The sequence below is a fragment of the Rhinoraja longicauda genome, chromosome 28 (genome assembly GCF_053455715.1).
Source record: "Rhinoraja longicauda isolate Sanriku21f chromosome 28, sRhiLon1.1, whole genome shotgun sequence".
NCBI lineage: Eukaryota > Metazoa > Chordata > Chondrichthyes > Rajiformes > Arhynchobatidae > Rhinoraja > Rhinoraja longicauda.
The window spans coordinates 17,424,397-17,448,955 of NC_135980.1; positions in this window are offsets into that span (position 1 = coordinate 17,424,397).

Sequence of the window (24,559 nt, forward strand, 5' to 3'; positions counted from 1 at the left end):
TCTTTTACGGAGAGGGTCGCCTTACCGTAGAGACCCTCTACCTGCTCGCCCTCACTAACAGCTCTGAGGACGGCTTTTAAAACAGGATCCTGAGCTTGGACGGTCCTCAGGTCCAGAGGCAATGTGACCTTTGGGGTCCCGACGTTACCCTCCTTACCCTGGATCGCTGCTATCTCCCTGTCCATAGGGGTCCCAAAAAATACCAATGCGTGCGCCCTCCTTAGCCAGGGCGTCCGCCTGCTTGTTGCCCTCCCGCCGGGGCTCTGTGGCGGAATGGGCCTTCACCTTATGAATAAAAACCTCCCCTTTCTCCCCTACTGCGGCCAAAATCTGCTCTAGCAGGGGTTTAACAGTTAAAGGTCTCCCGTCTGAGGAAGTGTATCCGCGACGGGACCAGATGGCCAGGTACTCGGTACACGAATTGCAGGTAAACATACTGTCTGAGCAGATCGTGTACGGGGTTGGGAACCTCTCTGGGTGGGTGACAACGTACGCCACTGCGGACAGCTCGGCCTGCTGCACGCTCATGAGACTGGGGAGCTTAATTGCCAAGGCAATGCCTGCCTTGGGGTCATAAATTCCACACCCCGTGAGTCGTTCACCAGCTGACACCGTACTGGAGCCGTCCACATAGATCTCCCGGCCTGTGGGATGGATCCCAGCCCGTAGACCTATGTCGACGTCCCAGACCCCCTCCACGGAACACCGATGGGCCGTTCCGGGATATACTAAATTTGCCGCGAGCTTGGGCTCGCACAAACCTTCAATCTTCAGATTCATCTGTGAAAGGAGGAGGGTCCAGCGCGCGATGCGGGCGCTGCTGACAGTCCCATCCTTGATCCTTCCATCCAGAAGCATCTGGGTGGGTGTGTGATGGGTGAGGAGAGTGATTGGAGAGGTACCTGTGAAGATTAAAGCCCTCTTCACAGCCCAATGCGTGGCTAAAAGGTGCCTCTCGCAATTGGAGAAACTCCTCTCCACATCGGTGAGCACCCTGGAGGAGTACACCACTGGTCGCAGCCTACCGTGCCGTTCCTGCAGCAGCACGGCACTCAGGCTGTCCCCACTGGCTGCCACCTCCAGAGAAAACCCTTTCTCCCCATCTATGGCTCCTAAGGCTGGTGCGGTTTGCAGATCCCCTTTCAACTTCTCGAACGCGGCCTGGCAACCCTCATCCCAAGCCCACTCCACTCCCTTGTGTAGGAGTCGGAGTAGCGGGGCTGCAGTGGCCGCGTAGTCCTCGATGAAGTCTCTGCAATACCCGGTCAGTCCCAGGAAAGACCTCACACCCGTTACTGTATAGGGAATCGGCAACTCCTGCACTGACTCCCTCCTACCCTGATCTATAGCCCTTTCCCCGGCGCGGATGGTCAGACCCAAGAATTTTACCTCTGGCAGACCAATCCGTGCCTTCTTCGGGTTTATCTTAAAACCCTTCCTAGCCAGCAGCTCTAGCAGCTCGGCCAGCAGTGGACCGTGCTCCTCCTTTGTGTCTGTGAACAAGAGGAGGTCGTCCACATACTGCACGACCTGGTGGCGCTGGCTAAACTCCCTCAGGCTATCCGCCATGCACTGGTGAAAAATGCTGGGGCTGTTGTGGAAACCCTGTGGTAAGCAGTTCCAGGTATACTGTTGCCCTTTAAAAGTAAAGGCAAACTTGTACTGGTCCTCCCGCCGCAGCGGAATGGACCAAAACCCATTTGAAATATCCAGCACCGTGAACGTGGTCGCGGATGCTGGGATACTTCCTATGAGGTCGGCAACTGCTGCCACCGTGGGTGCGCAGGCGAGGATATTACTGTTGAGGACCGGGTAGTCCACCGTGGCCCTCCATGAGTTATCCGGTTTCCTAACCGGCCACAATGGAGAGTTCACGTGTGTGGCTATCGGCCTCAGCACGCCCTGCTGCACCAGTGAAGATCACCAGTGGCTATCTCCAAATCGGGTTCCGCCTCCTTGGGGAAATTGTACTGCCTCTGGGGTCTGATCATGGGGTCCCCGTCTATGCTGACCTCGAACCCCACTACCCTACCACAATCGTGTTTGTGGGTCGCAAACGCATTCACGTTGCTCCCCACACACTCTTGTAGTTCGGCCGGGACCTCCGCCACCATGCACTCGAGGTCGTAACCTCGGGCGGCTTCATGGTGCACAGAGTCCCTTTCCCCTCCTTTCCCCTAATTACTATTATCTCCCCTTTACCGCCCTTGTCCACCCAAAGGCAGTGGTTCCGTAAGTCCATGAGGATCCCATGGCTTACCAAAAAATCGGATCCAATGATCCCCTTTCCACCCCCTTCTGTCCACTTCATCAGAATACACTCCCATGTGGTATGGAGTGCCCCCAAATGAACGGACAGCGGGATGGAACGTGCGCCAGCCTGTTCCTTCCCTGTGAACCCCGCCAGTGCGAAAGGGACCCCTGTGGACAGGGGAGAGTCAAAGGGTTCCTCTGTGTGGGCCACGGTGCATGAAGCCCCCGTGTCCAACAGATAATTGCCCCTTTGCCTCTCCACCACCATCTCCACAAGCGGCCTCTTCCATGCATCGTAGCGAAGAGGACATAGGTAGGCGGGCTGCGTGGGCTGATGTCATTGGGGAATGTCCAGTGCCCCCTCAGCACCCGGGGAGCCGGTAGCGACTGCCACCTTCCCCTGTGCGGTCATGAGGGACCGCATCACCTCGATCATCGTTTCGATGATCTCGGGCTTAACTGGGACATCGGCGCGCAGGGTGTTGCTAACCCTATCTTCCTTGGTGTGGGCCCTGCAATCCTTCCGCCAGTGCCCCACCTTACCGCACCTAAAACACTTGGACTGTGCGGTAGGGTTACCCTCCTGTCGCCACTCCTTTTGGGTCGGTGTAGTAGCCTCCGCTACGTGCACCTTCCCTTTTACTAGTCGGGTAGACGTACTCCGGGTGTTCCTATACCCTACCGTGAGACGGTCCAAAACCGCCTCCTCCGTGCTATTTGTGGGATCAAACCAGGCTTTCGCCTGCTCCCTGACGGCTGCCAGGCTGTTTGACACCAAGCATCGGAGCCACTGGGCTCTCCCATTCCAGACCAGGACATCCCGCGCGGGGACGTGCGGGCAGCTGCTCTGATACACTGTCCACAGTTGCGCCGCAAAAACCCTTGGGGGTTCAAACCACCCTCCCCTCTACACTAAACTATGTCCAGGATATGCAGGATTGGGGTACATGCTCACCATGGGGCTATTACTGGGGTTACTGGCTGTTCGTGCTGCTTCTCCGCTGCTTTCCGTGAGGGTCGTGCTTGTCCCGTGAGTTTCTTCCTTCCGTTTCTTGCGTTCCTTGCAGGTTTTCTTGCAGTATTTCTTCTCGAGTTGCGTGCCGGTTCCTCTCTCTTGCACTTCGCTTCTTCTTGCCTGTTTTTTCTTCCTCCTGCATCCGTTTGACTTCTTGCTTGCAGGAGTTTAAAACCCAAAAGTCGTGGCCAGTTATACTAATTCTGGCCCGTCCTATCTCCCGCCAGATCTTGGGATCTCTTTGTTTAAAAGATATGTATGAGTTTTCTCTCTGATCTGCGCTTATGTCCGGGGGTACCGGGGATGGCCAGACAGTGTTAATTGGTATTTCGTTGCGAGGTGATGGGTTTAACTGGTTTCCCATCACCTACCAGGTAGTTTTCTATGGGCTATTGTGCCCCCTTAACGAGATTAACTGTGTAGGTCGGCTAGGGGCATTGTGAGTATGCTGATGTCAGTGCCCCAGTGTCTGGACTTCGACCTGGTTTCGCAGGTTTCTGCATGGCCAATATCCATCCATTGTTCTGGCCGTGGCTTTGCAGAAACCTAGAGACTGGGCTGTAAGGTTTTTGCTTTTTGTGGCTGGTCACGAGGTCCTGTGGCCATCTGAGGACCCACAGATTGTGACATCCCCTGGTAAATTGACCGCAGCCTTTCTCCGCTATCAGCCCCAGTCTCCCGTTTAAAATGTCCAAACTGCAGCTCTTTGGTTTGGTGTTGCTTGCAGGATGAGGGAAAACTTCTCAAATCTTACAAGTGGGACCAGTATCCTCACAGCATTGAAGCATCTAGGAGGGCTCTTGAATTGCCGTGGCTGGGAGGTTACAGCCCAAACTGATCAATGAGAGTAGAATGCATTGGTCAGCATTGACATTGTGGGCCAAAGGGCCTGTTTCTCTAATACATAACTGTATGATTCCATAACACCATGACATTATAGAGTCATAGAGTCATGACTCTATGGAAACAGGCCCTTCAGTCCAACTTGCCCACGCCGACCAACATGTTAACAACCTAAATTAGTCCCACCTGCCTGCTATTGGCCCATATCCATCTAAACCTACCATATCCATGTACCTTTCTAAATGTTTCTTAAAAGTTGTGATAGTACCTACCTCAACTATTTCCTCTGGCAGCTTGTTCATTATACCCACCACCCTTCATGTAAAAAAAGTCACCCCTCAGGTTCCCATTAAATATTTTCTCCCTCGCCTTAAACCTATGTCCTTTCATTCTCAGTTTCCCTACCCTTGGCAAAAGGCTCTGTGTGTTTACCCGATCTATTCCTCTCATGATTTTATACACCTCCATAAGACCACCTCTCATCCTCCTGTGCTCCAAGGAATAAACCCCTAGCCTGCTCAACCTCTCCCTATTGCTCAGTCCCTTCCTATAGCTGATCAAAGTTGCCCAGCACACGGAAGCCCTTTAACATTTTCTGCAGACTGGCCAGTGCTGACATGAGATCATCCACCTGTAGCATGAACTCAATCTTCCCTCTGAGAAAGACTGACATCCAAGATAGTACTGGAGTTTGGTGACTCTTTGCGTGCTGGTCCCAGAAGAGGATCATATGTTACAATCGCTCCACTCTTTTAAATCTTCATTTCAACAGGTCTGCACACTGCGCGTGGCTTGATCATAATCACAATCATCATAATCATACTTTATTAGCCAAGTATGTTTTGCAACATACAAGGAATTTGATTTGCCACAGAGTCATACCAATAAAAAGCAACAAAACACTCTAAATACATTTTAACATAAACATCCACCACAGTGACTCCTCCATATTCCTCACTGTGATGGAAGGCGAAACAAAGTTCAATCTTGTGGCGCGTCGAGAGAGGCCCGAAATAAAGGCAAGGAGCCGGGTATTTTGGGGCGTTTGATTTATTACTCAGTTATCAGACGGGTCGAGTCTGCTGGGATAGCTTCGCGCCCAAAACCTTGTCCTTATATACCTAGTCCAGGACCGCCCCCCCTGGACTGGTCCATTCCCGTGCCGAGGGGTCGGTAGTGGTATGGTATGGCCCGACCCTTGGGAGCCGCCACAGGACCGCCCCCCAGAACCGGAGGCACGAACCGCACTGGTGGTCGCACAACCCGACCGGACCGCATACGGTAATCGGTCGAAATAGGGGCCGGCAGAGGCACAGTTGGAGGGACAGTTGGAGGGACAGGTGGTTGGACCCGCACAGGTGGGTGACCTCGTGGCCGAGGCTGGGCAACCCGCACCGGTTGGTCGATGTCTAAGTGGGCCGGCTTCAGGCGGTCAATTGACACGGCCTCCGGCCGGCCCCCCATGTCCAAGACAAAGGTTGTCTGTCCGTGCTCCAGCACCCGGTACGGGCCCTCATACGGCCTCTGGAGTGGCGTCTGGTGGGCGTCACGGCGCAGGAACACCGTGACCTCTTCGGCCGTGTCCCGACCGCGCCCCCCACCCCCCACCCCCACATAAAACAAACCAGAGAACATTAACACATACTTTTAAAAACACACTAAAAATAACAAAAAAGACGAAAAGACAGACAGATGGTTGGCGAGGCTGCCTTCGTTGACGGCGCCACCCGGTGGAATGATAACACCACCTAACAGTCATCTGCACTTATTTCTTTGACTGGATAGCAAAAACAAAAAGCTTTTCACTGTACCTCAGTACATGAGACAGTATTAAATTAACTACATGACAAAGCCATGAAGCCCCTGGTGCATTGGCAGATCACAGCTGTGAATATGTTGGTCAAGGTTATGGTAGCAATGAACAGTCTGGTGATCGTTTTGGATGCGGACCAAATGTAAATGGCAACGGTTCGAGTTTTCGACAGGCAGTGCCAGAGGTGAATTCCAAAGATTAGGTTATGAAGAGAGTTGTCAAGGCAAAGGAAATATAAGTTCCTATTAGATCAGGTAATGTTTTTTTTTTTACAGAAGTTAACAGTAGTCAAATTATATTATTATTCCAAAGCAAAATGTGAAAATAAAACAGAATGTGCGGGTAATGCTGTGCATGTCAGAGTGATCTGGTATATTTGTAAATTGTCCCTAGTGCCAATAGGATAGTATGGATAGTAAACTAAATTAAACTAAACTTCTGCATTTTAGACTTTAGACTTTAGAGATACAGCGTGGAAACAGGCTCTTCGGCTCACCGAATCCGTGCCAACCAGCAATAACTCCGTACACTAGCACTAACCTACATCACAAGGGACAATTTACAATTTACAGAATTAATCTACAATTCTGCACGTCTTTGGAGTTGGGAGGAAACTGGAGCATCCTGAGAAATCCCAGGCGGTCACAGGGAGAATGTACAAACTCCATACAGACATGCACCAAAGGCAAGCTCGGCAATCGTTTCGCTCAACACCTTCGCTCAGTCCGCCTTAACCAACCTGATCTCCCGGTGGCTCAGCACTTCAACTCCCCTTCCCACTCCCAGTCTGACCTTTCTGTCATAGGCCTCATCCATTGTCATAGTGAGGCCCACCACAAATTGGAGGAACAGCATCTCATATTTCGCTTGGGCAGCTTACACCCCAGCGGTATGAACATTGATTTTTCTAACTTCAGATAGTTTCTCTGTCCCTCTCTTTCCCCTCCCTCTTCCCAGTTCTCCCTCTGTCTTCCTGTCTCCAACTACGTCCTATTTTTGTCCCGCCCCCTCCCCTGACATCAGTCTAAAGAAAGGTCTCGACCCGAAACGTCACCCATTCCTTCTCTCCTTAGATGCTGCCTGACCCGCTGAGTTACTCCAGCATTTTGTGATACCTTCGATTTGTACCAGCATCTGCAGTTATTTTCCTACACAGATATGCACCCATAGTCAGGATCGTTAAAACATTTTATCGGGGTGCAAAAGTTTGGACATCACAATGCAGCTGTACAACTCTTTGACCCACTGAGTTACTCCGGCACTTTGTGTCCTGTGTATTAACCAGCACCTGCAGTTCTTTGCTTTAACTCTATACAACTCCTTACTTTAACTCCTTAACTTTAACTCGTTACTCGGTTATAACGGACAATCGACAATAACGGACACCATAACCCCCCTCCCCCCCTTGCCCCGCTCCCCCACCCTCATGGTCCGTTATAACAAGGGTTTACTGTACTGCCATTTTTAACTACTTTTCTCTGGGCTATAAATGTAAAATAATAAAACCAACACCCATAACATTCTCAGCAGAACATTGTGCTGTGGTAGAGGTGCAATAGTTAGGGGCTGATAGGAGAGTACTTTCAAAGAGGAGGCACATGTTGGAATGGATTGGCCTCCAGTATAGTGACGTTCCACAATAGATCAGGTTGGAAGTTTGACCTCTCGTGGTTCCCACTACACACGTCCAGGTGGATTTTGCTGAATTCCAGCTCTACGCTGCTGTGGTGTTATCAGTCAGGGATTCAAGGCAAACTACATTTTATCAGAATTCCTTGACAAGCTATTCTTTTCTCATTGCACTGTCAATATCAAGGTAAAGATCATGATTAAATATTTGTTTCCACTGACACTCACATCCCAATCTAACGCAAATAGAGCTACGTATTGAAGCTAATGAGGCAATAAATGATATTGAAACAAACACAAATGTTATACATAGTGGGGATAGCATCAACTGGTCACTGCTATCAAACTTATCTTTTCTCTGACATAATCACCAACGATTAAGTGTGTTATTTACCAGAGAATGAGAACATAGAAGGTAAGCTTGTATTTGTATATTTAGACTATGAGCTAGTGCTAAACTCAGCTGGATTGCTGGAATATTATGTCGCTAGATAGACACATGATTGTAATCTTTTGTAACATTACATTTTAAGACTGAACAAAAGTACACAAAACAAACAGGAGCATGCCTGTCAGCACCTCACACTTGCCCCACTATTCCAGGCACCCACCAAACTCTGTATTAAACATTTGCCCCACATATCTCATTCAGAGTTTGCGGCTCTCATTTAAACTTTGCAGACCAGCTGTGCAGAACATCCAAAGATGTTCGGTACGTAGGTTAATTGGCTTGGTAAATGTAGAAATTGTCCCTAGTATGTGTAGGATAGTGTTAATATGTAGGGATCGCTGGTCGACGAGGACCCAGTGGGCCAAAGGGCCTGTTTCCGCGCTGTATCTTTAAACTAAACTAAACTAAGATCCACTGGAGGGAAGAATACTCACTCCTGTCAGCTTCCTCTTCTTCCAGAGGGATCTGATGGGCATTTAGTTGAGATTTTTGGTTTTAAGGATCTAAGTTCATGGTCTTCAGTTTTGACTAGATCTGATCCCAGGTTTCACATGTGAAAATAAAATCAACACAACAAACCGCCGCGCCAGATGTAAACACAAAGAACTGTAGATGCTGGTCTATGAAAAAAGACACAAAGCGCTGGAGTGACTCAGTGGGTCGGGCAGCATCTGTGGAATACATGGATTGGCGACATTTTGGGCCTGGAACCTTCTTCAGACTCTGCTACCTTGCCAGGTCCCTTTAATATTGGCCATGCTAATAATAATAAGTAATATAATAACGTATTGATAATAAAATAAAGCATTGATATCAAAGTATCAATCAATCAATTTAGTTTAGTTTAGTTTAGTTGAGATACAGCACGAAAACAGGCCCTTCGGCCCACCGAGTCCACGCTGACCAGCGATCTCCGCACGCTAACACTATCCTACACACACTAGGGACAATTTACATTTTTATAGCAAACCAATTAACCTACAAACCGTACGTCTTTGGAGCGTGGGAGGAAACCGAAGATCTCAGAGAAAACCCACAAGGCTCACAGGGAGAACGTACAAATTCTGTACAGACAGCACCCGTAGTCAGGATAGAGCCCGGGTGTTTGGCTCTGCAAGCTCTACCACTGCGCCACCATGCAATATATAGCATTGATTGTCGCAATCATCAATACTATACAGAGATGAAGAAATTTTCAGAACCACTGGGACTTGAAGCATTAAGTCACCTGAGTGAATCATTTGGAGTAATTTAAAATGCAAAGCAACCATTAGCAATTGCATGAAAATACTGAACATATCCTTGAACTATACTGACCCTGATGATGCTACCTCCAATCTGATCTGTGTTGGATGAGAACTTGCTGTATTCGACACTCTGCCAGAGGTCTTGTGCCAAATTAGATATTGATTCTCAGCAAAGTCCTGCGGCACAAAATGTGTTTTGTAAATAAAAACAAGGTTACTTAATGTTCGCTACTTATTGTATTTATTTTCATACATGGTTACAGCACAGAGCCCCTTCCAGACCCTGTGTCTGCTGCTCCAATCCAGGGTACACAGTCGGGCGAGTGAATTGAGACGTAATGCAGTCACATGAATAAGATTTTATCCAGCTTGAATTAAGGCTGCAAGAACTTCATCAATAACTGAGGAAATATTTAGGTTAAGATGTCAGTGTAGTCAGGCAATACTTTCCTTATTGCTGCACAGATGTTCAGCTGGTAAAGCTGCTACCTCACAGCGGGTTTTTATCCTGACCTTGGATATCGGTGCTGTCTGTGAGGAGTTTGCAAGTTCTCCCTGTGACTGTGTGGGTATCCTCCGGCTACGCTGGATTCCTCTCAAATGCCAAAGTCATGTAGTTTTTTGTAGGTTAATTGGTCCTCTGTAATTTATTTGCCCCGAGTGTGTAGGGAGTGGACGAGCAAGTGGGATAACATAGAACTAGTGTGAATGGGTGGTCCATAGTCGGCAAGAACTTGATGGACCGAAGGGCCTATCTCCATGCCGCATCTCTAAAACTAAAACTAAAACTATAACTAAATTACCCAAAATTTAATTAAAAGTGCGTATAAATCTGTGCTTTTTCACTGATAAAGAGGACAAACGATAAGGAGTAGTAGATATAAAATTACAGATAGAGTCATACAGCATGAAAACAGGCCCTTCAGCCCACTTGTCCATTCTGACAAAGATGCCCTATCTACACTAGTCCCGCTTGCTTATGTTTGGTCTATATCCCTCTAAACCTCTCCTATCCATATATCTTTCTTCAGACTGAAAGATCTTGACCTTAAACATCGCCTATCCATGTCCTCCAGAGATGCTGCCTGACCCACTTTGTGCTTTTTTGTAAACCAGCACCTGCAGTTCCTAGACTCTATTTCCGGCACTTTCAGTATTTTTGTTTCACATTTATAACTTCATGATTTCATAAGTGATAGCAGCAGAATTAGGCCACTCGGCCCATCAAGTCTACCCCGTCATTCAATCATGGCTGATCTTTCTCTTCCCATCAACCCCATTCTCCTGCCTTTGCCCCATAACCCCTGACACCCGTACTAATCAAGAATCAATCTATCTCTGCCTTAAAAATATCCATTGACTTGACCTCCATAGCCTACTGTGGCAATGAATTCCACAGATTCACTGCCAATTGCAGTTTAAATAAAATGTAATTGTCATAGATCACAGCACGGAAACAGGCCCTTCGGTCCAACTCATCATGTCGACCAAGGTACAGCATCAGTTAGTCTCATATGCCCACGTATGGCCCATATCCTTCTAAACCTTTCCTATCCATGTACCTGTCCAAGTGTCTTTTAAATATTGTTATAGTACCTGCCTCAATCTACTTCCTCTGACAACTCATTCAATATACCCACCATCTTCTGTTTCAAAAAGTTGTCTCTCAAGTTCCTATTTAAATTGAGATAAAGTTAGAAATGGAATAAGAAAAGCAAGAAAATGTGAATGTGTGTGTGCCTGCGTGTGCATGTGTGTGTGCCTCTGTACGTGTGTGTGTGTTTGGGCATGTGTATGTGGGGGTGTGTGTATGTGTGTGTGGGTGGGTGTGTGTGTGGGTGGATGGTCTGTAGTCATGCAGCACAGAAACAGGCCCTTTGGCCCACAATGTCAATGCCTACCACTCAATGCATATCTCTGTAATTTACAAGGAATTGGTCCTATGCGTCAGCAATTCAAGTGCATATCTAGACATTTATACTTTTGTATAGCTCTATCAATTCATCTCTCAGTTCCTCTCTTCTAGGGAGGCAGGGATTTAGATTTCTAGATCACTGGACGGCACGGTAGCGCAGCGGTAGAGTTGCTGCTTTACAGCGAATGCAGCGCCGGAGACTCAGGTTCGATCCTGACTACGGGTGCTGCACTGTAAGGAGTTTGTACGTTCTCCCCGTGACCTGCGTGGGTTTTCTCCGAGATCTTCGGTTTCCTCCCACACTCCAAACACGTACAGGTTTGTAGGTTAATTGGCTGGGTAAATGTAAAAAATTGTCCCTAGTGGGTGTAGGATAGTGTTAATGTATGGGGATCGCTGGGCGGCGCGGACTTGGTGGGCCGAAAAGGCCTGTTTCCACGCTGTATATATATGATATATATGATATGATATGGAATCTCTTCTGGGGCAGGGGTAACCTGTACAAAAGAGATGGGTTGCAACTTAATTGGAGGGGGACTGACATTCTGGCAGGCAACTTTGCTAGTGCCACATGGGTGGGTTTAAACTAAACAGTGGGGAGTTGGAGTCAACAACGTGGAAGCTTATGCGTGCAGTTAACAGGAAAGAGAGAGTAGGAAAGGTCACGCTGAAACTAACAGGGCAGGTGGATGGGAAACTTAGAAACATAGAAACAGAAAAATAGGTGTAGGAGTAGGCCATTTGGCCCTTTGAGGCAGCACCACCATTCAATATGACCATGGCTGATCAGCTAAAATCAGTACCTCGTTCCTGCTTTTTTCCCCATACCCCTTGATTCCTTTAGCCCTAAGAACCAATGCAAGGAGACAGAGGGCCGTAGAGGAGGAAAGAAGCAAATGATGATGATGATGATGATGCATTACATTTATATAGCGCTTTTCATACACTCAAAGACGCTTTACAGGGATTTAAAGAACATAGGGAAGTGAATAAATAGATAAATAAGTAGACGAACAGAGAAAGGAGACAGAAGGTGAGGTGACCTTCAGTGGTTGAAGGCAGTACTGAACAGGTGAGACTTCAGTGATGTTTTGAATGTGGTGAGTGAGGAGGAGTCTCTGACGATTTGGGGTAGTGAGTTCCATAGGGTGGGAGCAGCGATGGAGAAAGCCCTGTCCCCCCAGGATCTGAGTTTGGTCCGGATGGGGGGGGATAGGAGATTGGCAGCAGCAGAGCGGAGGGTGCAGGTGGGAGTGTGCCTGTGGAGGAGGTCAGTCAGGTAGGATGGGGCCAGGTTATGGAGGGCTTTGTAGGTCATGAGGAGGATTTTGTACTGGATTATCTGGGGGTTGGGGAGCCAGTGGAGTTTGTAAAGGACGGGGGTGATATGGTCACGGATCGGGGTGTGGGTGAGTAGACGGGCAGCGGAGTTTTGAATGTATTGAAGTTTACTGATGATTTTTGAGGGTGCGCCATAGAGGAGGCTGTTGCAGTAGTCCAGACGGGAGGTGATGAAGGCGTGGATGAGGGTTTCTGCAGCTGTGGAGGAGAGGGATGGACGGAGACGGGCAATGTTTTTGAGGTGGAAGAAGGCTGTCTTTGTGATGTGTTTGATGTGTTTGTCGAAGGAGAGGGTTTGATCAAAGATGATTCCAAGATTCCGGATGTGAGGGGAGGTGGATACTGGGAGACCATCAATATTGAGGATGAAGTTTTGGGTGGATTTGGTGAGCGTTTTTGGACCAATGATGATGATTTCAGATTTGTTGCAGTTGAGTTTGAGGAAATTTGTTTGAAGCCAAGATTTTTTTCGGTGATGCAGTTTGTCAGTGTAGAGTGTGTGGTGGTGGAGATTGACTTGGTGGAGATGAGGAGCTGGATATCATCGGCGAAGCAGTGGAAGTTGAGACCATGACGGCGGATTAATTGACCAAGGGGGAACAGGTAGAGGATGAAGAGGAGGGGGTCAAGGACTGAGCCTTGGGGGACACCTTGGGGGAGGGGAGCGGTGGGGGATTTACAGTTGTTAATGGAGATGAACTGGTGCCTGTCAGAGAGGTAAGATTTGAACCAGGATAGGGCTGTGCCGGTGATGTTAAAGGAGGTTTCAAGTCGGGTGAGGAGAATGGAGTGATTTATGGTGTCAAAGGCGGCGCTGAGGTCAAGTAGGATGAGGATGTTGAGGTTGCCAGCGTCGGAGGAGAGGAAAAGGTCGTTTGTGATTTTGAGGAGCGCAGTTTCAGTACTGTGGTTGGAGCGGAATCCGGATTGGAAAGTTTCATACAGGTTATTGGTAGAGAGGTGGTATTTGAGTTGGGAAGCTACAGCACGTTCCAAAACTTTGTACAGAAAGGGTAGGTTGGAGATTGGTCTGAAGTTGTTTGGGGTGTCAGGGTTGAGACCAGGTTTTTTCAGAATGGGGTGACAGCAGCGATTTTGAGGGATGGCGGGACGATGCCAGTGGACAGGGAGGAGTTTATTGTTGCAGTGATAAGTGGAGAGAGAGCAGGAAAGCAGGCCTTGACAAAGCTGGAGGGGATGGGGTCCAGAGAGCAGGTGGCAGTTTTTATTCCTGTGAAGAGGTCAGAGAGGTCGGTGATGGAGACTGGGGAGAACTGATGCATGGGTTGACAGGATAAGGGGGGGGCAGGTGGTTTGAGGGGGAGCAGGTGCGTTGGTGGTTAAGGTGCTGTAGATGCTGTCTATTTTGCTTTGGAAGAATGAAAGGAAAGTGGTGCATTTGTCAACTGTGAATGATTGGGAGATGGTGTCCAGGGGGCTGAGGAGTTTGTTTATTGTAGAGAAGAGTGTTTTGGGGTTTCCGGAGCCAGACTGAATTATTTGAGAGTAGTAGGTGGAGTGGGCACGGGAGAGGGCATCTTTGTAGTGCTGCAGGTGGTCTTTGTAGGCTTGGGAGTGAATTGTGAGACCTGTTTTGTTGCGGAGTCTTTCAAGTTGGCGGGCATGAGTTTTCATCATGCGGAGTTCGTGGGTAAACCAGGGAGCAGAGTGGGTGAAGGAAACTGTTTTGGTTTTTATAGGTGCAAGCTGGTCGAGGCAGGAGGAGAGAGTGTGGTTGTAGTAGTCAGTGAGGTCAGAGGGGCTGTGGAGGTCAACGAAGGGAGAGGCGCACATTATTTCAGAGAGGGAGGATGAGAGCGAGGTTGGTGAAACAGAGTTCAGCTTACAGAAGTTGATTTTGCGTTTTTGCCTTGGAGCTGGGGTGGGAATGTTGACAGACATGGTGATGGCTAAGTGATCAGAGAGGGTGGGGTCGGAGCCAGAGACGTGATGTAGATTTAGTCCAGTGGAGCTGACAAGGTCCAGAATGTGCCCACGGTTATGGGTGGGAAAATTGACGTGTTGAGTGAGGTTAAAGCAGTAGAGTATTTCAGTGAAGTCAGCGGTTATTGTGGAGTCAGTGGAGTCCATATGGATGTTGAAATCACCGAGGAGGAGGATTGAGGGGGAGAGAGAACAGAACTGGGTCAGAAAGTCAGAGAAGTCAGAAAGGAATGATGGGTGTGGTTTGGGAGGGCGGTAGACAACTGCCATGACTAATTGTGTGTGGCCAGAGAGTTTGAAAGCCAGGTGTTCAAATGAAGGAGCAGATGAGATGGAGATGAGGCTGATCTTGAAGTCCTGTCGGTGAATTACGGCAATCCCACCACCTCGGCCTTCCGAGCGTGGTTTATTGATGTAGGAGTATCCGTTGGGTGTAGTGAGGTTGAGTGGGAGGTAGTCCAGAGGTTGTTGCCAGGTTTCTGTCAGACAGAGGAAGTCCAGTTTATTTTCCAGGATGAAGTCATTCAGAATGTGGCTTTTATTGTTGAGGGACCGGATATTGAACAGAGTGAGCTTCATGTTGCTTTGTGTGGTGTGGATGGACACGGGTGATTTAGCCAGGGCTTGTAGGCAGGGGGCACGCTCGTGTGCGTTATTGTGATGACGTAATGGACGAGTGGAAGTCCGCTCAGCTGACCAGAGTGCAGGGATGGAATGACCGGTCTGGGAGTAAACAAACTTGTGACCGGAGCCTCTGTGGATGTATCTGGGTCGTCGTAGAAGTCCGTGGTTGATGATGGCAGAGATGCATGGCGGAGTGGAGTGGTTGTTGAGCTGGAGCAGCCTCGCAGCGAAGTACTTCAGTGCCATGCCAGGCAGGAGCGAAGGAGCACAGAGCCCGGAGAAGTTAGAATGGTAGAAGGGAAATAAGAAAAACAAACCTGAAAGCTTTGTGCCTTAATGTGAGGAGCATTCATAATAAGGTGGATGAATTGAATGTGCAGTTAGTAGTTAAGGAATATGATATAGTTGGAATTACGGAGACATGGCTCCAGGGTGACCAAGGCTGGGAGCTAAACATGCAGGGGTATTCAATGTTCAGGATGGATAGACAGAAAGGAAGAGGAGATGGGGTGGCATTGCTGGTTAAAGAGGGGATTTTTTTTCGTATGGCTGTATGGTAATTTGCACATCACTGTACCTTAATTGGTAAATGTGACAATAAAAGACCCTTGAAATCTTTGAAACCTTTGATTAATGCAATAGCAAGGAGAGTCATTAGCTTAGATGCTGTAGGATCGGTATGGGAAGAACTACGAAATAGCCAAAGGGAAAAAACGCTTGTTGGGTTGTATACAGACCACCAAACAGCAGTAGGGAGATTGGGGATAGCATCAAGCAGGGAATTAGGGATGCGTGTTGCAAAAGTACAGCAGTTATCCATAGACTTTAATCTATATATAGATTGGGCCAACCAAATTGGTAGCAGCACCGACGAGGAGGATTTCCTAGAATGTATACAGGATGGTTTTTTAAACCAATATGTAGGAGAACCAACCAGAGGGCAGGCCTAGACTGGCTATTGTGTAATGGGGAAGGATTAGTTAACGATCTTGCTGTGCAAAGCCCCGGGCAACATTGATCATAATATGGTGAAATTCTGCATTAGGATGGAGAGTGACACGGTTAATTCAGAGACTTGAGTCCTGAACTTAAAGAAAGGAGACTTTGAAGGTATGAGACAGGAATTGGCTAGGATAGACTGGCAAATTATATTTAAAGGGTTGACAGTGGAGATGCAACAGCAAAGATTTAAAGACCGCATGGATGAACTCCAAAAATTGTTCATCCCTGTCTGGCAAAAAAATAAAACGGGGAAGGCAGCTCAACCGTGGCTAACGAGGGAAATCAAGGATAGTGTTAAATCCAAGGAAGAGGCATGTAAATTTGCCAGAGGAAGCAGCAAACGGGAGGACTGGGAGAAATTTAGAATTCAACAGAGGAGGACAATGGGGTTAATTAAGAGGGGGAAAAAAGTGCATGAAAGAAAGCTTGTGGGGAATATAAAAACTGACTGTAAAAGCTTCTTTAGATATGTAGAAAGGAAAAGATTAGTGAAGACAAATGTAGGACCCTTACAGTCAGAGACAGGTGAATTTATAATGGGAAACAAGGAAATGGCAGAACAGTTAAATGAGTTCTTTGGTTCTGTCTTCACTAAGGAAGACACAAACAATCTCCCAGAAATAATAGGGTATCGAGGATCTCGTGGGACGGAGGAACTGAAGGGAATCCACATGTCAGAAAATGGTGTTAGGTAAACTGCTGGGACAGAAGGCTGATAAATCCCCAGGGCCTGATTGTCTGCATCCCAGAGGACTCAAGGAGGTGGCCCGAGAAATCGTGGATGCATTGGTGATCATTTTCCAATGTTCTCTCGACTCTGAATCAGTTCCTGTGGACTGAAGGGTAGCCAATATAACTCCACTTTTTAAGAAAGGAGGGAGAGAGAAAACGGGGAGTTATAGACCAGTTAGCAAAGAGTAGGAATTAACAGGTCCTTTTCAGAATGGCAGCCGGTGACTAGTGGGGTGTCGCAAGGCTCGGTGCTGGGACCTCAGTTATTTACAATATATATTAACGATTTTGACGTGGGAATTAAATGTAACATCTCCAAGTTTGCGGATGACACAAAGCTGGGTGGCAGTGTGAGCTGCGATGAGGACCCGTTAATTCCTAATCTTTGCTTCCTGTCTGCCAACTAGTTCTCTATCCATGTCAATACCCTACCCCCAATACCATGTGCTCTAATTTTGCACACTAATCTCTTGTGTGGGACCTTGGCAAAGGCTTTTTGAAATTCCAGATACACCACATCCACTGGCTCTCCCTTATCCATTCTACTTGTTACATCCTCAAAAAATTCCAGAAGATTTGTTAAGCATGATTTCCCCTTCATAAATCCATGCTGACTTTGACCGATCCTGTCACTGCTTTCCACATGTGCTGCTATTACATCTTTAAAAATCGACTCAAACATCTTCCCTACTACCGAAGTAAGGCTAACTGGTCTATAATTCCCCATTTTCACTTTCCCTCCTTTCTTGAAAATTGGAGTTACATAAGCTACCCTCCAGTCCACAGGAACTGATCCAGAATCTATAGAACAGGCCATTATTAGCTGTGTGCTAGGTGAGAATGAGTTCAGACAATGAGACTCAACAAGACGACTTTGAAGCTGGTACAACAACTTGGGTGTGGGAGGGATGGATAGAGAGGGGGGATGCAAGGGTTTCTTGAAGTTAGAGAAATCAATACTCATACAACTGGGTTGTAAGCTGCCCAAGTGAATATGAGATGCTGTTCCTCCAATTTGCATTTGGCCTTACTCTGACAATGGAGGAAGCCTAGGCCAGAAAGGTCTGTGTGGGAATGGGAAGGATAATTAAAGCATTTGGCAACCAGGAATTCAGGTAGGTCCAGGCGGACTGAGTGAAGGTGTTCGGCAGAATGATCGCTTAGTATACGATTGGTCTCGCCGATATATAAGCGGCCACACCTTGAACAACGGATACCTGAAAGGACTCTCGGGATCCCTGGACCAAGTCGAGGGAGGAGGTACAGGGACAAGTGATGCATCTCCTGCGGTTGCAGGGGAAGGTACCTGGGGAGGGGGTGGTTTGGGTGGGGTGTGATGAATTAACTAGGGAGTTGCGGACGGAACAGTCTCTGCAGAAGGCCGAAAGGGGTGGAGATGGGAAGATGTAACGAGTGGTGGGATCCCGTTGGAGGTGGCATAAATGTCAGAGGATTATGTGTTGCATGCAACAGCTGATGTGAAAGGTAAGGACGAGGGGGGACTCTATCTCTGTTGCGACTAGGGGGAGGGGGAGCAAGAGCAGAGCTGTGGGGTACTGAGGAGGCATGTGTGAGGGCCTCATCTATGATGGAAGAGTGGAACTCACTAAAGAATGAGAACATCTTGGATGTCCTGGCATGGAACACCTCATCTTGGGCATGGATGCGGTGTGGACGGAGGAATTGGGTGTAGGCGATACAGTCTTCGCAGGAGGGGAAAAATTGTAGTCTAGATAGTTGTGGGAGTCAGTAAGTTTGTAATTGACATCAGTCGATAGTCTATCTCCTGTGATGGTGATGGTGAGATCAAGAAAGGGGAGGGAGATGTCGGAGATGGTCCGTGAATTTGAGTGCAGGATGGAAATTGGTGGTGATGTTAATGAAGTCCATGAGTTCTGAATGGGTGCATGAGGTAGCACCAATGCAGTCGTCAATGTAATGGAGGTAGAGATCGTGCCCACTGCATCCGCTCTGACCATCGATCACCCTGATCAACTAGCACTATCCTCCACACTAGGGACAATCTTACAATATTTTACCAAAGTCAGTTATCCTACAAACCTGCATGCCTTTGGAATGTGGGAGGAGACCAGGTACCTAGAGAAAACCATTGTTTTCATTGTTTCATCCGCAAACATTGAGCCAGTAACATCGCCGGGCAGCAATGGCCATTGTTTGTGGTGTTGGGTGTTGCACAAGCAGCTGAATGTAGAATAATCTGTGGAACTTTCTTGAGGGAAAGCAAGTCTTGTGACATTCCTTTAAGCTGTTCCCCAGCTGATCTTACGCAATGTTAAAGAGGAAATAGAAGCAAACTACGCACTCAACAATCAGTTTGTGGGTTCATCCGGCCACATGATCCTTTTCAAAATCATAGATTAGGTCAATTGACGCCATTAACCAGTGCATGCAGTTCCAAAGTTGTGCGGGATTTCTGAAGGCATGGAATTTGTGCAACAAGGATGCAAGTTGCACAAGACCTGTATTTTCTTCCATTCTTGGATTTGTCATTAGGAACTAGAGGTCTCCGTTTTACTTCTTTTAAAAAAACATTTATTTTCAAGCCTCTGAATTATAGCTCTGTATTGATCCCATAGCATCCAACGGTTGCAATGGTCATTTACAATGCTGAACCTTTTACGCAAATGCCTCTGTTCTCGTCTTGCAGTTTAAAGTAACTCTGCAAACAAACCTTGAGTCTGCTCTGCCATTCAATGGGTCTGTCCAAAATCTCAGATTTAAAACCTTTAAAGACTCCACCTCCACGGCTCCTTGGGATAGATCCACAACTCTGAGAGAAGCTCTTCTACATACTAAATGAGTGACCTCTTATTCTGAATCTACACCTAGTTGAAGATTCCCTCACTAAGGCAAACAACTGCTCACCATCCATTGTCACGTTCCCTCAGAATCTTATATATTTCAGGGAGACAGGAAAGGGTTTAGAGGGATATGGGCACAAGTGGGAAAAATGGGTCTAGCTTGGACAGGACATCTTGCTCGATATGGACAAGTTGGACCGGAGGTCCTGTTTCCATGTTGTATGATTCTATGACACTATGGGATCTCTTCCCAGGTCTTCTGAACTTCAGGGAGCAGAGTCTCTGGACCCTAACTTCCTCATAAGCCAACTTCTTCAATCTAACAACTTGCACCTCCCCAATGCAAGTATAACGGGACCAAAGCTGTACACAGATCTCTAGGTGTGGTCTCACCCTTACCCTGGATTCTTCTTGCAAGACTTTCCTACTTCTGATGTCCATTTCCTTTGCAATAAAGGCCAACATTTCCAATCACCATAATGCTTGCTATCGCTGCATATTAGCTTTCTGAGCTTCATGTAGAAAGATGCCCAGATCCCTCTAACATCAGTAATCATTATTCTCACACCATTTACATTTCCAATTTTCTATTCTTCCCACCAAACAGCACAATATCTATTTTTTTTCTACTTTATACACAATCTGCCATCTCTTTGTTTGCACGTTAAACCTGCCAATATCCCTGTGCAGGCTTTCTGTGACTTCTTCAGAAGCCACTTTTTCCACTAGCTTTTCATCCTGGCCACACATTTTACACTGACTATTCCTCAGCAGTCAACCCTTGCTCCAATCCTTTATCCATTAATCAGTGCTAACTTTCATTTTCCATACAAAACTCTCCCTCCCAGTGAGTGCCTTCTCTGAGCTTTATCCCCGCCTGGGCTCAGAATTGCCTGAATTCCTACACACACTCCACAGTATAGGAGCCCACGGGGTGTTGTTCAGAAGTACACGATGCCTTGGACACCAAGCTGGTAGATAATTAAACTTTAGTCCTAAAAGTAGATGTGTGCTGACCCACTATCTATGGTTCAATGGTTCCATGCTTCGATGGCTCAATGGTTCTTTACTGTCACATGTACCAATGCGCAGTGAAACATCGATTTCCTTTCAAGGAAATTTTGCCAAATTAGTTACTTATTCAAAAGGGTGGAGATATGGGTTGAGACCAGAGGATATGGGGAGAACGCAGGGTATTAACATAGAACATTGAACAGTATGGCAGAGGAACAGGCCTTTCAGCCCATAATGTTTGTGTGAAACATGATGCCAAGTTAACCTGACCTCATCCGCTTGCACATGTTCCATATCCCTCTATTCTCTGCACTTCCATGTGCCTATCCAAAAGCCTCTTAAATGTCACAACCATAGCTGCCTCCACCATCACCCATTGCGTGTTCCAGGCCCCCCACCACTCTCTGTAAACAACCTGCCCACGCATCTGCATTCATCATTCCCCCTCTTACCTTATAGCTATGCCCTCTAGTGTTGGACATGTTGGACCCTGGGAAAAAGGTTCGACTGACTACCCTATCCGTACATCAATCAATTTGGGCGGCACGGTAGCGCAGCGGTAGAGTTGCTGCTTTACAGCGAATGCAACGCCGGAGACTCAGGTTCGATCCTGACTACGGGTGCTGCACTGTAAGGAGTTTGTACGTTCTCCCCGTGACCTGCGTGGGTTTTCTCCGAGATCTTCGGTTTCCTCCCACACTCCAAAGACGTACAGGTATGTAGGTTAATTGGCTGGGTAAATGTAAAAATTGTCCCTAGTGGGTGTAGGATAGTGTTAATGTACGGGGATCGCTGGGCGGCACGGACTTGGTGGGCCGAAAAGGCCTGTTTCCGGCTGTACATATATGATATGATATGATATGATGATAAGTCTCCCCTCCTGCCATTCCTTACCTACAAACAAACCGTCCAAATTGATCTCTGCAATTTTGCACCCAATGCCTCCAAAATCGTTGTCGACAAAATTTACTTTGAGTTGTGGGTCAGTCCTATCCTGACAAAGTATTCCCCAGTCACTTGCCCTACCTCATTCCATTGGAGGAGATCCAATGTTGCGATTCTCTCATAGGGCCTTCTTTGGACTGATTAAGGAAGCTTTATTGGACACATTTAACAAATTCCACCCTTTCCAAGCCTTTCCTTTACACTATGGGAATCTAAGTCAATATTAGGGAAAGTGAAATCTAACACTGCAGCATTATTCTTATATCCACCTGCAATCTCCCGACACATCGGCTCCTTTAATTCTGTTGACTATAATAAAATCCCATCAAAGTGATCTTTCTCTTTTTGTTTCTAAACTCTACCCGTATAATATCACAGGACAATCTCCAAAGAACATTCTCTCTGAACACTGTAGTTATGTCCTCCCTCTTCTGAAAGGTAATCCCCCTTCTCTCTTGCCTGCATTTTTATCATGCCTGTATCATCAGTACCCTGGAACATGGAGCTGCCAGTCCCAATCCACTGAGCTAATCCACGCACAGAGTTGGTCTTCCTTAAATCACTGGTCCCTTCTCTCTCTACCCTGTGCACCTACCTGTTCTGTCTGCTAACCTAGCTTTCTTTGACTGCAGGTTTTACCCCCAACTTTGCATCTGCCTCCTTTCTGCATTGTGAACATGCCCTCTGCTAATCTAGTTGAAACCCTCCCAAATACCCAATTCTCCCTCCAAGGACATTGGTCCCCTTCTAGTTCAGCTTTAATCAGTTCTTCTCGGACAGGTCACTACTGCCCCAGAGGAGATCCCAATGATCCAAAAACATGAGTCCCTGCCCACTACACCAGTTCCTCAGCCATGTATTCATCTGACCTATCCTTCTATTCCGGCCCTCACTAGCACATGCTACTGGGAGTAATAATCCAGAGAAGACATCTCTTGTGACTGCTTTTTAACCTCTTTCCTAACTCCCTATCTTCACTCCACATCACCTCATCTCTTTTCCCACCTATATCATTGGTACTGAAGTGCGCACCAAATTCTGGCTATTCACTCTCCCCCTTGAGAATGTTCTGCAGCCACTCAGAGACATCCTGGGCCCTGGCACCTGGGAGATAACACACCATCTTGGAATCTTGTTTGTGTCCACAGAAGTCTATACCTTCCACATCTTGTACCCTCTGTCAAAGGAAACAGATTTATGTTTCTTTCTTTGTCTCAAGCCTAGATAGATAGATAGATAGATAGATAGATAGATAGATAGATAGATAGATAGATAGATAGACAGACAGACAGATAGATAGATAGACAGACAGACAGACAGACAGTCAGACAGACAGACAGACAGACAGACAGACAGACAGACAGACAGACAGATAGACAGATAGATAGACAGATATATAGATAGATAGATAGATAGATAGATAGATAGATAGACAGACAGACAGACAGACAGACAGACAGACAGACAGACAGACAGACAGACAGACAGACAGACAGACAGACAGACAGATAGATAGACAGATATATAGATAGATAGACAGACAGACAGACAGACAGACAGACAGTCAGACAGACAGACAGACAGACAGACAGACAGACAGACAGACAGACAGACAGACAGACAGGTAGGTAGGTAGGTAGGTAGGTAGGTAGATAGATAGATAGATAGATAGATAGATAGATAGATAGATAGATAGATAGATAGATAGATAGATAGATAGATAGATAGATAGATAGATAGATAGATAGATAGATAGATAGATAGATAGATAGATAGATAGACAGATAGACAGATAGACAGATAGACAGATAGACAGATAGACAGATATATAGATAGATAGATAGATAGATAGATAGATAGATAGATAGATAGATAGATAGATAGATAGATAGATAGATAGATAGATAGATAGATAGATAGATAGATAGATAGATAGATAGATAGATAGATAGATAGATAGATAGATAGATAGATAGATAGATAGATAGATAGATAGATAATCTCTCTGTCTTTTTTTTGGTTTTTGTCTTTGTTATCGTTTAAATGTTTCTTTTGATTTATTTTTAGCTCTATATATGTGGGGGGTGGGGGAAACCTTTTTTTCCCAATCTCCTCCTCAACGGAGATGCGACCTTTACCGTGTTGTGTCTCCGTTCGCGCTACGGCCTAACTCCGTGGTGTCGGCGGCCTCCAGCTGGGATCGACCTTGAAGGCTCCGGTCGCAGGGCCTGGACTTACCATCTCGGAGGCTTCGGCCGTGGGCCCTGCAGACCGCAACATCGGGAGCTCGCAGGTCCCTGGCTGGCGACCGGCATTCGGGAGCTCCAGCCGTAGCAGCTTCGACCGCCCCGAAGCGCGAGGTTCGATCGACCCGCTCGCAGGCCCCTCATCGCCCTGCGTGGCCTGGCCGCGGCACTTTCCATCGCCCGGTGGGGGCTCAGGACCTTCTTCGGCCTGCTCGGCTCGGCCCTGGGACTTTCCATCGCCCGGTGGGGGCTTCAAAAGTCGGGAGCCTCGATCGCCTCGTGGCACCACGGGAGAAGAATGAGGAGGAGATAAGACTTTTCTTTGCCTTCCATCACAGTGAGGGTGTGCCTGGAGCAATCACTGTGATGGCTGTTTGTGTTAAAAAATGTAATTGTGTGTCTTGTGTTCTTTATTGTCTACTGCCGGACCCTGACGTGAGAGGACGCTGGCGCTATTTGTTCGCCGCTTCTCCGTCAGGACAGTTCGTTTGTTTGTTTTTATGTCTTGACTGTTTTATAAAGCGTCTTTGAGCATTTGGAAAAGCGCTATAAAAAATAAATGTTTATTATTATTATTATTATTATTATTATAGATAGATAGATAGATACTATAGATGGATAGATAGAGCACGATAACAGGCCTTTTACCCCAACAGGTCTATGCTAACCATCAACTATCCATTTACACTAATCTTACACAAACCTAATTCAACTATATTCTCT